Source organism: Phyllobates terribilis, unplaced genomic scaffold, assembly GCF_046119375.1.
Source record: "Phyllobates terribilis strain yellow unplaced genomic scaffold, ASM4611937v1 Scaffold_2__4_contigs__length_985480577, whole genome shotgun sequence".
In the NCBI taxonomy this organism is placed as follows: Eukaryota; Metazoa; Chordata; class Amphibia; order Anura; family Dendrobatidae; genus Phyllobates; species Phyllobates terribilis.
Genome location: NW_027362762.1, coordinates 380672694 through 380685961, shown reverse-complemented (window position 1 = coordinate 380685961; position 13268 = coordinate 380672694).

Below are 13268 nucleotides of genomic sequence, written 5' to 3'. Positions count from 1 at the left end.
ATTTAAGTAAATACGTTTTTAGTTATTTTTGTAAAAATACCTGAAATTTGATGAAAATGTTAAAAAATCAGTAATTTTCAAACTTAGCTTATATCCTTAAACCAGATAGTCATACCACACAAAATCATTAATTACCGTATTTTTCGGACTATAAGACGCAACGGACCATAAGACGCACCTAGGTTTTAGAGGAGGAAAATAAAAAAATAAAAATTTAAGCAAAAAATGTGGTCATGATGCACTTTTAAGAGGGAGGGGGTCTTCTGCTGACACTGGTATAGGGTAATGTCCCCCAATTCTGACAATATCCCCCATCCTGGTATATATGCCGCCCCCTTCCTTTTATATGTGGCCCCCATCCCCATCCTGGTATGCCTGGCATCCTTCCATCCTGGTACGCATGGCACCCCTCATACCTATCCTGATATGCATGGCACCCCTCATACCTATCCTGGTATGCATGGCACCCCTCATCCCTGTCCTGGTATGCATGGCACCCCTCATCCCTGTCCTGGTATGCATGGCACCCTCATCCCTGTCCTGGTATGCATGGCACCCCTCATCCCTGTCCTGGTATGCATGGCACCCCTCATCCCTGTCCTGGTATGCATGGCACCCCTCATCCCTGTCCTGGTATGCATGGCACCCCTCATCCCTGTCCTGGTATGCATGGCACCCCTCATCCCTGTCCTGGCATGCATGGCACCCCTCATCCCTGTCCCGGTATGCATGGCACTCCTCATCCCTGTCCTGGTATGCATGGCACCCTCATCCCTGTCCTGGTATGCATGGCACCCCTCATCCCTGTCCTGGTATGCATGGCACCCCTAATCCCTGTCCTGGTATGCATGACACCCCTAATCCCTGTCCTGGTATGCATGGCACCCCTAATCCCTATCCTGGTATGCATGGCACCCATCATCCCTATTCTGGTATGCATTTCACCCCTCATCCCTGTCCTGGTATGCATGGCACCCCTAATCCCTGTCCTGGTATGCATGGCACCCCTAATCCCTGTCCTGGTATGCATGGCACCCCTAATCCCTGTCCTGGTATGCATGGCACCCCTAATCCCCATCAGGCTGCACATTAAAAAAAAATAAACACTCATACTCTTCTCTCCTCCAGCGCTGCATCCGGTCGGCCTGCACTGATCTCTCCATGTGAGCCGCGCATGACGTCACTGCCATGCGCGGCTCACAAGGAGAGATCAGCTGCCGGAAGTCACTGCTCCCCATGCCGAGTCTGTGTGCGCGGGGAGCAGTGACTTCACTCTCCTTTATAGTCGGCACACAGCGGAGCCGCGCTGCGGCTGCTGCTGCTGCCGGCCATCTCCTGTGCCCGCTCATTAAAGGGCATGAATATTCACCCCCTCCTCACGCCCATGGGTGTGGAGAGAGGTTGAATATTCATGCCTTTAACAGCGGGCACAGCAGACAGCCGGCAGCAGCAGCCGCAGCGCGGCTACACTGTATACCGCTATTAAGGAGCATGAATATTCAGTGCTCCCCACACCCCATGGGCGTGGGGAGCAGTAAATATTCATTTTCTTTAGCAGCGGGGACAGTGTAGGCTGCAGCGGGCGGCTGCTGCCTCCTGTGCCCCATTCCTCCACAACTACCGCTCCCCCCACACCACACATAAATATACACCCCCCCCCACACATTCGGACCATAAGACGCACCCCCCATTTTCCTCCAAAAATTTGGAGGAAAAAAGTGCGTCTTATGGTCCGAAAAATACGGTAATAACATTTCCCCAATGTCTATATTATGTCAGCATTTTTCAAATGTCCTTTTATTACATTACAATGATAGAAGGGTTAAAACTTAGCAGCAAATTTTAATCATTTTTAAGTAAATTTAGAAATACAATTTTTTACGGACCTATTCAGTTTTAAAGGGACTTTGAGTGGCATATATATCAGAAAACCCCAGAAGAGATATAATTTAAAAACTGCACTTTTCAAGTTAATCTAAACTGTTGTTAGGAAATGTCTTAACTAGTGTTGAGCGATACCTTCCGATATCAGGAAATATCGTATCGGATTGGATCGGACCGATACTCAAAAAGTATCGGATATCGCCGATTCCGATACCGGAAACCAATGCAAGTCAATGGGACACTAATATCGGAATGAAAATAAACCCTTTCTTTCCTTGTAGGTTAATTCTACATGAAGTAAAACAACTAAGAATAATGTAGAATGTATTATGCGAAAAGCCGGCAATTCATCAGCGCATACATCGGTACCCGACAATTTACAACAGAAAGAATAGAGCTTCACACATAGATTAGATAGATAGAAACATGTCAGTCACATATATATGAAGTACAGTGACAGTGTTGCTTACTGTACTTGTCATTTAGTGTAAAGGATTTATTTAAAAAAATAATAGTGTTTTCATGCACCGTCTCTTTAAAAAAGCCGGCCGGCAATTCAGCATCTGTACCCGACAATTTATAACAGAAAGAATAGAGCATCACACATAGATTAGATAGATAGAAACATGTCAGTCACATATATAAGAAGTACAGTGACAGTGTTGCTTACTGTACTTGTCATTTAGTGTAAAGGATTTATTTAAAAAAATAATAGTGTTTTCATGCACCGTCTCTTTAAGAAAGCTGGCCGGCAATTCAGCAGCGGTACCCGACAATTTAGAATAAAAAGAATAGAGGATCACACATAGATTAGATAGATATAAACATGTCAGTCACATATATAAGAAGTACAGTGACAGTGTTGATTACTGTACTTGTCATTTAGTGTTAAAATAAAGGATCTATTTAAAAAAAAAATTGGCGTGGGGTTCCCCTTAATTTTAGTCTCTAGCGGAGGTTAAGCAGACGGCTGGGGCAGATGTTTGAAGCCTGGGAAGGGGGTAATACCCACGGAGCTTCCCAGGCTACTAATATCAGCCCCCAGCTGAATACCTAGCCCTTACTAGCTATTAAAATGGGGGACCCCCCCAAAAAAATGACGTGGGGTCCCCCCTATTTTAATAGCTAGCAAAGGCTAGGCAGACAGCTGGGGGCTGATATTAATAGCCCAGGAAGGGAGCCATGAATATTGGCCCCCTCCCAGGCTAGAAACACCAGCCGTCAGCCGCCCCAGAAATGGCGCATCCATAGGATGCGCCAATTCTGGCACTTAGCCTCGCTCTTCCCACTGCCCTGTAGCGGTGGCAGTGGGGTAATAGGGCTGGGGTTGATGTCAGCTTATAATGCCAGCTGACATCAAGCCCAGGTTAGTAATGGAGAGGCGTCTATAAGACACCCCCATTACTAACCCCATAGTGAAAGTTAAAAAAAAAAACACAAACACCCAGAATAAAGTCCTTTAATTGAAATAAACACACAATTCTTTATTGTTCTAAATTAAACCATACTTACCGTCACGCCCATTCCAGCTGAAGCCAACGATCTCCTGCAATAAAAGAAAAATAATAAAGCAACCTCATGCTTACCTTTCCATGGTTCCCATGACGGCTCCAGCTCTGCTACATTGAGATGACAGGCTGGACCGCAGCAGAACGCTGCCATCCAGCCTATCATCCCGCAGACACTGAGAAGCGCAGGCATGCTTGCGCTCTGCAGTGTCTGGCTGTGACGGCATAAAGATGAGACGAGTTCATGTCCAATGAACTCGGCTCACCTCATGCACGTCACTGACAGCGTGGGAGAATTCTCACGCTGAAGCGCTGAGTGCAGGAGAATTTTCCCACGCTGTCAGTGACGTGCATGAGGTGAGCCGAGTTCATTGGACATGACCTCACCTCATGCACGTCACTCACAGCGTGGGAAAATTCTCCTGCACTCAGCGCTTCAGCGTGAGAATTTCCCCACGCTGTCAGTGACGTGCATGAGGTGAGCTCATGTCCAATGAACTCAGCTCACTTCATGTACGTCACTGACAGCGTGGGAGAATTCTCACGCTGAAGCGCTGAGTGCAGGAGAATTTTCCCACGCTGTCAGTGACGTGCATGAGGTGAGCTGAGTTCATTGGACATGAACTCGGCTCATCTTTATGCCGTCACAGAGAGACACTGAGGAGCGCAAGCATGCCTGCGCTTCTCAGTGTCTGCGGGATGACAGGCTGGATGGCAGCGTTCTGCTGCGGTCCAGCCTGTCATCTCGATGTAGCAGAGCTGAAGCTGTCGTGGGAACCATGGAAAGGTAAGGATGAGGTTGCTTTATTATTTTACTTTTATTGCAGGAGATCGTTGGCTTCAGCTGGAATGGGCGTGATGGTAACTATAGTTTAATTTAGAACAATAAAGAATTGTGTCTTTATTTCAATTAAAGGACTTTATTCTGGGTGTTGTGTTTTTTTTAAATACTTTACTAGAAATTCATGGTGGTCATGTCTAATATTGGCGTGACCCCATGAATTTCGGGCTTAGGGCCAGCTGATAATGCCAAGCTGGCCTTAACCCCTTTATTACCCAGTGAGCCACCGCACCAGGGCCCTGGATGAGTTGGGTACAGCGCCAGAAGATGGCGCTTCTATGAACGCGCCATTTTCCGGGGCGGCTGCGGACTGCAATTTGCAGCGGGGGGGGGGCCCAGAAAGCTTGGGCCTCCCTGTGCTGCGGATTCCAGCCCCCAGCTGCCTAGTTGTACCTGGCTGGACACAAAAATAGGGCGAAGCCCCACGTATTTTTTTTTTAAATTATTTCATGAAATTCATGAAATAATTAAGAAAAAAAGGGCTTCCCTATATTGTTGTGTCCGGCCAGGTACAAATAGGCAGTTGGTGGTTGGGGGCAGCCCGTTCCTGCCTGCTGTACCTGCCTGGACCCAAATATAGTGCGAAGTTCCACGTCAATTTTTATTAATTATTTCATGAAATAATTTTTTAAAAAAAGGGCTTCCCTATATTGTTGTGTCCGGCCAGGTACAAATAGGCAGCTGGTGGTTGGGGGCAGCCCATTCCTGCCTGCTGTACCTGGCTGGACACAAATATAGGACGAAGCCCCACATCAATTTTTTTTTAATTATTTCATGAATTTCCTGAAATAAATAAAAAAAAATTGACGTGGAGCTTCGCACTATATTTGTGTTCAGCCAGGTACAGCAGGCAGGAACGGGCTGCCCCCAACCACCAGCTGCCTATTTGTACCTGGCCAGACACAACAATATAGGGAAGCCCTTTTTTTCTTTATTATTTCATGAATTTCATGAAATAATTAAAAAAAAAAATACGTGGGGCTTCTCCCTATTTTTGTGTCCAGCCAGGTACAACTAGGCAGCTGGCGGCTGGAATCCGCAGCGCAGGGAGGCCCAAGCTTTCTGCCCCCCCCGCTGCAAATTGCAGTCCGCAGCCGCCCCGGAAAATGGCGCGTTCATAGAAGCTGGATGCTGTACCTGGCTGGCATACAAAAATATGGCAAAGCCCACGTCAAAATTTTTGGGAAAAATTAATTAAAAATAAATAATAATTTAGGGACTGCATCTTTATTAACTCCTCAAATGTCATTTAGTGTTAAAATAAAGGATTTATTTTAAAAAAAAATTGGCGTGGGATCCCCCATAATTTTAGTCTCTAGCGGAGGTTAAGCAGACGGCTGGGGAAGATGTTTGAAGCCTGGGAAGGGGGTAATACCCACGGATCTTCCCAGACTACTAATATCAGCCCCCAGCTGAATACCTAGCCTTTACTAGCTATTAAAATGGGGGACCCCCCCAAAAAAATGACGTGGGGTCCCCCCTAATTTAATAGCTAGCAAAGGCTAGGCAGACAGCTGGGGGCTGATATTAATAGCCCAGGAAGGGTGCCATGAATATTGGCTCCCTCCCAGGCTAGAAACACCAGCCGTCAGCCGCCCCAGAAATGGCGCATCCATAGGATGCGCCAATTCTGGCACTTAGCCTCGCTCTTCCACGCTGCCCTGGTGCGGTGGCAGGGGTAATAGGGCTGGGGTTCATGTCAGCGCCAGCTGCCATGAAGCCCAGGTTAGTAATGATGGGCGTCTATAAGACACCCCCATTACTAACCTACAAAGTGTTAAAAAGAAAAAACACACTACACCCAGAAAAAAATAATTTATTTGAAATAAAACACACCATTTTATTTAATTCTTAGTTTACTAAAAAAAAATAGTTACCTGTCCACGTTCCTGCGCTGATCTCCCATGCACAGCTGTCACATCTGGAGATGGTGACAGCTGTGCATGGCTGCTGTAAGCTCACGCTGCCGGGAACACGTCCGCTCCCGGCAGCGTGAGCCCCTGACTGAGGTCACTGGAGTGCATTCAGGCAGCGCAGCTCCGGAGACCTCCTTTACGGCACTGCTGTACCGTGGGAATTTCTCACGGTACAGCAGGGCCATAAAGGAGTTGACCGGAGCAGCGCTGCCTGAACTCCGGTGAACCCGCTTATGCAATGACGGGGCTGCTTTACGGCCCCGTTATTCTAGCGGCGGCAGCGGTTCAGAGCGGTCACATTCTATGTGGCTGCTCTGAACTGGAGATCATCGTGGGACACTCGTGGACTACTACGGAGGGGTAAGGATAAGGTTGTGGTTTATTATTTTATATTTTATTACAGGAGATCGATGGCTTCGGGGAATTAGGTGTCTAGGTGAGTATAGGTGTAGTTTTTTATTTTTTACTTTATTTTAGGTGGCGATCGGCGGGGACAGGTAATGTATGAACTAATTTATTGTAGGTAACCACTGGCCACCAATGACATGTATTTAAAATTTATTGGGGACACAGTAGGGCAATTTATATAGCAGGATTCAAGCTGATCCTGCTGGCACGAGTGGACCGGGGACAGACATAGGCCGATGGGAGTAGTAGTGTCACATCGGCCTATGTCTGCCTGCACGCACACACACCCGCACACATCGCAGAGACACCGCGCACACCCGCACACACCCGCACACATCGCACAGACACCGCGCACACACACCCGCAGACATCGCACAGACCCCGCACACATCGCACAGACATCGCGCACACCCGCACACATCGCACAGACACCCACACACACCAATCATGACGGGTCTGGGAGGTGAGGCTGACCTGTGCGGCCGTGGGAAAGTTCATGTGAGTTCATGCAATGTAGTGAAGCATGAACTCACATGAACCCTCTGAGGGCACCGCGGCTACTTCAAATGAACAGCTGATCGGCATCAGCTGATACCTCAGCTGTTCATTTGAAATAACCGGCGGGAAAGCGCAGCACAGAACGGGAAAGCCAGCGGTGAAGTCTTTTCACTGCCGGCTTCCCCGCCCGGGTCCTTCGCTCCCCTCTCCTTGGTGCTGCGCTCCCCGCCCGGTCCTAACTTACGATCGGGATGGGAGGTGGAGAGGGGAGCGGAGGATTGGGGTGGAAGGCTGCGGGAAAGCAGTATGGGGCTGTGTGATTGTTTAAAAGCCGGCGGCTTTTTACCGCCCGCCGGCTTTTAAACAATCAGGAGAATTCTCCCACGCCGGGATGGCATTCTGATGACAGGCTGGATCGCAGCTGAGCGCTGCCATCCAGCTTGTCATCCTTCAGAGACCCTGCAGAGCGCAGGTATTATGGGAACTTCCGATTCCGGTATTCGATATTGTAAAAGTATCGGAATTAAGTATCGGAATTCCGATACCGCGAATATCGGCCGATACCCGATATTTCAGTATCGGAATGCTCAACACTAGTCTTAACCCTTCAGGTGCTTCAAATGAATTAAGGCAAAGTAGATTGAAAAAATGAAAAGTTTAATTTTTTTCTAATAAAATATTGCTTTAGCTTCAAATTTTTCATTTTCATAAGGGGTAACGAGAGAAAATGGACTCTAAAATTTATTACACAATTCTCCTGAACATGGCAATATCTTATGTGGTCAAAAACTGGTGTATGGGTGCATGGCCAGGCTTGGAAGGGAAGAAGCACTATTTGGTATTTGGAGCATACATTTTGGCTGAAAAGACTACATACACCATGTCTCATTTACAGAGCTCCAGAGTACCAAAACAGCAGAAACCCCCACAAGTGACCCCTTCTTGGAAACTATACCCCTCAATGAAATGAGGATTTTTAACCTACAAGTGCTGCACAGAACTTTATATCATACTAGATGGTAGCTCGATTCAAACGCATCGGGTATTCTAGAATATGTATGCAGTACACCGGGCGCAATGAGCAGAGCGGTGTTTAAATTTGGTGCCAAAATTGCTGATTGGTCGCGGCCGGCGACCGCGACTAATCAGCAAAGCGATGTTTAAATTTGGCGCCAATATCGCTGATTGGTCGCGGCCGGTGGCCGTGACCAATCAGTGAATCGTATTAGTGATCAGCACAGCGGTGTTTAAATTTGGCGCCAATATCGGTGTTTAAATTTGGTGCCAAATCAGCGAATCGTATTAGTGAGGACCGGGGAGCGGCGCTGCCTGTGCGGGTACTTCCGCTGTGAGCAGCCGATGGCCGGACCAATCAGTGACGCGGGATTTCCTGGACAGAAGGACAGACAGACAGAAAGACAGACAGAATAAGACAATTATATATATTAGATGGGTGCTAAAATGAAAGATTATGTTTGTTACGCTAAAATGTTATTTTAGCTTCAAGTTTCTAATTTTGAGAAGGGTTAATAGGAGAAAAATGACCCCATAATTTGTTACACAATTTCTCCCAAACTTGCTAATATCTCATATATGGTCAAAAACTACTGTTTGGACATACTGCAGGGATCGGGAGGGAAGAAGCTTCATTTGGTATTTGGAGTGTAAATTTGGCTGGAATAGATTGAGGACACCATGTCTCATTTTCAGAGTGCCTGATGTAGGAAAAAAGCAGAAACCCCCACAAGTGATCCCATTTTTGAAACTACTCTGCGAATTTGACTAGGGGTGTGTTAAGAATTTTGATCCCATAGGTGCTTCATAGAATGTTCTAAAATATGGATGTGAAAATGAAAAAAAAAAAAATTCCACTAAAATGTTCTTTTAGCCGCAAATTTGTACTTTTCACAATGGATAATAGGAGAAAACGGACCCCATAATTTGTTATGCAATTTCACCTATACATGATGATACCCCACATGTGGTCAAAAACTGCTGTTTTGGAAGGAAAAAGGAAAGCGCTTTTTGATTTTTGAAGCGTAAATTTGTCTGGAATAGATTGCTGATGCCATGTCGCATTTGCAGAGCTCCTGACATGCCAAAACAGAAAACCCCACAACTGACTGCATTGTGGAAACTAGACCTCTCAAAGAATTAATCTAGGAGTGTATTGAGCATTTTTAACCTACAGATGATTCATTAAACTTTACAACATTTAGATGTGAAAACAGAATTTTTTTTTTCCACTCAAATACCGGTTTAGCACCATATTTATAATTTACACACGTCAAAATAGGAGAAAATGGACCAAATAATCAGTTATTTAGTTTCTCCCGATCGCAGTGATAACCTATATGTGGTCAAAAACTAATGGTTGGGTACATGGCAAAACTCAGAAAGTAAAGAGTGCGATTTAATTTTTGGATTGTACATTTGGACACTGTGTTGCATTTACAGAGCCCCTGAGGTGCCAAAAAAGCAGAAACATCCATAAGTGACCCCATTTGGCAAACTAAACTTCATAAGGAATTCTTCTATTTGTGTGGTGAGCATTTTAACCCACAGAATTTTATAAGCTTGGGCCGTGAAAACGAAATATTTCATTTTTTTCTGCTAAAATTTTACTTTAACCTCAAAGTTTTAATTCACACAAGGTGGAATAGGAGAAAATGGACCGGACAATTTGTTATACAATTTTTACCATATGTGGCATTACCCAATATGTGATTGTACACTACTGTTTACGCACATGGCAGGGATCGGATGGGAGGAAGCGCTACTTGTCTTTTTGTCTTTGATTTTTTTCTGTCTAATGGCCTTATGTGTACATGCATTTACATTTTGCATGCACATCAATTTACGTTTCAGTTCAGTCTCCCAGGTTTTTTCTTTGCAATCTAATGTGTATTAGTGCACATAAGGATGTGGCCGCCCTTTTTCTGAGCTGGAAGGTTCATTCTGCCTCTCAGGTCCATGCTTCTATTAAGGGTCTCTCAGACCTTATCCATATGTATGTCACTTGACAAATGGTAAGGTTTTAATATTAGAGTTAGGACTGGCCCATAAGGGTTGCTGTGACGTGGCGGGATGGCTTTTACATTATTTTGATCAAAATTTATGTTAACTAAATGCCCTTTATTATTTATCATTATTTTTATGCCCTTTGCAATTTATCCATTTACCTTTGTGTATTGTGCTTTTGTCTTTGTTTTTTCTGTCTAATGGCCTTATGTGAACATGCATTTACATTTTGCATGCACATCAATTGACGTTTCAGTTCAGACTCCCAGGTTTTTTCTTTGTCCTTTTGAACATAGATTCCATTTGAATAGATTGTACTCTCCCTTAGCTGAACCCCTGAGGAGCAGAAACCACCATAAGAGACCACATTGGAAACTTCACTGCTTAAGGAATTCACCTGGCTTATAGTGAGTATTTAGAACCCACAGGTGCCTCACAGAATTTTAGTACACTGGGACGTGGAAATATATAATTTTCGTGGTAAAAATATAAATTTTTTATTTAGCTGAAAATTTGTCAGTTAAACAAGGGTTAATAGGTGAAACTAGACCCCACAATTATTTGCAATTTCTCCCAAATGTGATGATGCCCCATATTTCTTCAAAAACTACTGTTTAGCCACGGGTGGGGGCTGAGCAGGATGGAGGGATATTAGTCTTTTGGAGTGCAGATTTTGCTGGAATAGTTTTTGGACGACATTTGCGGAGCCAAAACAGCAAAAACCCCAAAAGTGACCCCATTTTAGAAATTGCACCTCTCAATTAATTCATCTACGGTTGCAGTGACTATTTTGGCCCCACTGGACAACATGGCTAACATTCACACCATGCTTTAATATGGAGAATTGCAAATATGCCAGTTTAGTGCCCATACATTGTGCCTAGCTTGTGCTTCTGGCGACATGCACCCTGTAAATTGTTAATTGGACTCTCCCCGCTACAGTGATGACAAAAACATGTGGCCGCATATTGCCGGCTTAGACATACTGTTATGAACTGCTACAAGCACTAAGGAAAGATAGGAAAACTGTCCCTACAATAGGACTAAGCTGATTCCCTACGATGCAGCGGGGGACCTGTTCCTTGTGAACAGACCCGCCTAAGTCCTCGGCTAGTCTGAACGCAGATCTATAGATATAAGGGAGGGGTCCCTACAAGAACTAAGGACTGGGATATAGATGGACACCTCCTGGCAGAAATTGTAGCAGAGCAAAGACAAACAAACAAAAAGTACTAGTGGTCCAAAGACCAAGAAAACTACAGAGTAAGGTACAAGGCACCTGGCTAGGTTAAGAGTAAAAGAAACACTGAAGTCCAGCAAGGCCAGAAGGGCGGAGCTGGATTATATAGACAGAAAGTTATGTGACCAACAAAATAGAAAAAGAACTAACAGGAGGGTTCTAACACATACTGTGTGGCACAGAAGAAGGGGGTATTTGGATTTGGGAGCGCAGATGTCACTGAATTTTATTTGAGGGGGTGTTGGAGACATGTCGCTTTCCCAGACTGTTTGTTATACCAGTACTGTGGGAACCCTTATATTTCCAGTGACAGATGACGAACCTGAGTGGAGGCTGGTTTTACACGGGATATGTTTTTATTGATTTATTGTTTGATCGCTTTCAGTATAAGGCTGAGATCCCGTTCTTGTGTTCTACACTGAGCACTTACATCGGGGTTTCTGTGTGAATCCCACAAAAATGTGATTGAGATGCAACCCCCGATGAAACCAATCCCTACAATGAGGCAGATGGAGACCTTTTGGACTCTGTTTGGCGTCTGTAATGGTGGTATCCATCTGTTTAAGCATGTACAGAGCTGTGGTCGTCCACATTTGTGCACTAGAAAGATGACAAGAAAGGATGGGATTCCTCCGGAACAGAGACCAGATGGAGTCTAAAGTGACTATTTGCCTAATTATAGTGAGTGTTTCTGTTAAGGGATTTGAATGAATCGCGGTTTCTGGAATTTAAACCGAAACCCCGACATAAGCGCTCAGCAGAGAGCACAGGATAAATAGGAACTGAGCCTTATTCTGATTTTTGGGAAGCAGAATGAACAAATAGACAGCAGTACAAGAATAGTTCTTATTTTACGCCTTTTTTGTGCAGTATTAGTGATAAAATGACTTTATTCTTTGGGTCAGGTCGATACCAGATTTATATAGTTTATTTATGTTTTGCTACTATCACACACTAAAAATGGTTTGTTTTTTATAAAAAATATTTTGTTCTTCGTCATATTCTGAGAGCTGTAACTTTTTTATTTTTCAGCGAACAGAGCTGTAGAACGGCTTATTTTTTGCGTGATGAGATGAAGATTTTTTTGGGTACTGTTTTGGGGTATACAGCAGATGAAATAAGCCAGACACTGACAGTTTTCTTCATCAGGACATTATTGTGCATGCACAGCCTTGGTGAATGACAACTAAATCTCATGCAGGAGAAGCACGAGTGTCCTATTGATAACTGATTGGAGGCAGACAGCAAGTGGGAAATAGGGAAGGAGGCAGCATAGCTGTAAGTGCAGTGCACACCTACTGCAATTACCGCTCATATTCAGAACAATTAAACAATACATTTCTCTAAAACGTAAACCCAGAATTGTAAAATAAAGGTATGGATGTAATCAGCATTATAGTGCCTTTACATAGATGGCATTAGTTTGTTATATAAAAACCTGATGATTCCTTAATGTACACTGCACAAAGGAAAGAGGGGTTTTTAATTGTGTCATAAGTTAGAGCACAAACTGCACAAACCAAAAACTTGTTAACTGTAGCATTGAACCAGTCTACGGATCCAGATGCAACTGCAACTCCCATTTTTAACTCACACTTTGTTTACAAGCCACTTAGTTCAGCAATCCCAGCCTAAGCATTTATAAGAAATACTTTTGTCACAATTTACATTTTCCATCACTTAAAAAAAAAGTTATAGCTGCAGCTGGCAATTAAAAAAGATTGTGATTCTTATGATATATATATTTTTTATTTTGTTAGCACTAAGGAAGGCAGTTATGTCATTCTAGATGATACACCAATGTATAATTTTAATAGGAGAGATTATATCATGAAAGAAACACAAGGTGGCGCTATATTCCATTGTTTACAAAAAGGTTTATTGTCATGTAACATTTTTGTCTTACTACCAAGGCATAATGGAGAGGAATCTATGAAAAGCCAAGCAAGTTC